Consider the following 1,627-nt stretch of genomic DNA (forward strand, 5'->3'; position numbering starts at 1 on the left):
CAGACACGGAAAGGCAGCCAAAATGAGAAGACAAAGAAGCAGAAACTGTATGAGAGAACAGAACAGAACAGAGATCCAGATATAATGGAGTCAAGTAATCTAACAGATGCAGAGTTCAAAACACTGGTTAAAAAGATGCTCAATGAACGTATGGGAAGTATAGATGAATTCAGTGAGAACTTTAACAAAGAAATAAAAAACATAAAAGTGGAAGTGGAAATTATAAAAGGGAACCAGTCAGAAATGAAAAACACATTATCTGAGATGAGAAGTATATTAAATGGAATAAACAAAGTGAATAAAGTAGAGGACCAAGTGACCTATATAGGTGATGGGAAAGCCAAGGACACTCAATCAGAATGGCAAGAAAAAAGAAGCCAAGACTATAATAATTTAAGGAGTCTATGGGACACTATTAAAGGTAAAAATATCCATGTCATAGGGGTACCGGAAGGAAAACAAGACACTGAAGAGCTATTTGAAGAAATAATGATGGAAAACTTCCCTAACCTAGTAAAGGAAATAGACATAAAACCCCAGGAAGCTCAGGGAGTCCCAAAAATCAGAGAGCTAAAGAAGCCCACACCAAGACACATCAAAATTAAAATGCCAAAGGTTAAATATGAAGAAAGAATCTTAAAAGCAGCAAGAGTAAAGCAGTTAGCTACCTACAAGGGCGCACCCATAAGACTGGCACCTGATTTCTCAAAAGAAACTATGCAGGACAGAAGGACGTGGCACAAAATATTTGACGTGATGAAAACCCAGGATCTACAATCAAGAATACTTTATCCAGCAAAGCTATCATCTAGAGTTGAAGGACAGATAAAGAACATTCCAGACAAAAATAAGCTAAAGGAATTTATCATCACCAAGCCAGTATTACAGGAAATGTTGGAGGAACTTCTTTAAGGAAAAAAAAAAAAAAGTATCAAAAACAGGAATAAAGAGACTACGGTCATGTCACCCTGAATACACCAAATCTTCTCTGATCTCGGAAGCTAAGTAGGGTTGGGCCTGGTTAGTACTTAGATGGCAGACCGCCTAGGAATACCAGGTGCTGTTGGAGTTTATTAAAACAAACAAACAAACAAACAAACAAAAACAGGAATAAAGAACGATAATAACTACATTCCTATCAATGAGTACCTCAAATGAAAAAGAATTAAGTACTCCAACCAAAAGATAGAGTGGTGGTATGGATAAGAAAACAAGACTCCTACATATGCTGCCTACAAGAGACTCACTATAAATTAAAAGACACACACAGACTAAAAGGAAGGGAATGGAAAAATATATTGCCTTGATGGACCTAAAAGGGTATTGTGCTGAATAAAATGGGTTGGATAGAGAAAGACAAATATCGCATGATTTCACATACATGTGGAATCTTAAGAACACAATTAACAACAATGACAACAAGAGCAGAAATAAACTCATAGATACAGAGAATATTTAGAGGGATACTAGATGAGAGAAAGATTGGGGGGGACAAAAAAAGGCAAAGGGATTAAGAGGTACAAATGGACAGTTGCAGAATAGACATGGAGATATAGAGTATAGCATGGGGAAGATGGTTAACAATGTTTAATAAATATGTAAGGGGGAAGAGGAGTACTAGATTTAG

The 1,627-nt window shown here is 36.4% G+C and overlaps 1 pseudogene; it reads left to right on the forward strand.

Annotated features, from left to right (window-relative positions):
• Positions 1-950: 950 nt before the first annotated feature.
• Positions 951-1,069, forward strand: LOC111735113 (annotated as a pseudogene).
• Positions 1,070-1,627: the final 558 nt, after the last annotated feature.

Source organism: Pteropus vampyrus, unplaced genomic scaffold, assembly GCF_000151845.1.
Source record: "Pteropus vampyrus isolate Shadow unplaced genomic scaffold, Pvam_2.0 Scaffold15394, whole genome shotgun sequence".
Classification (NCBI taxonomy): Eukaryota; Metazoa; Chordata; class Mammalia; order Chiroptera; family Pteropodidae; genus Pteropus; species Pteropus vampyrus.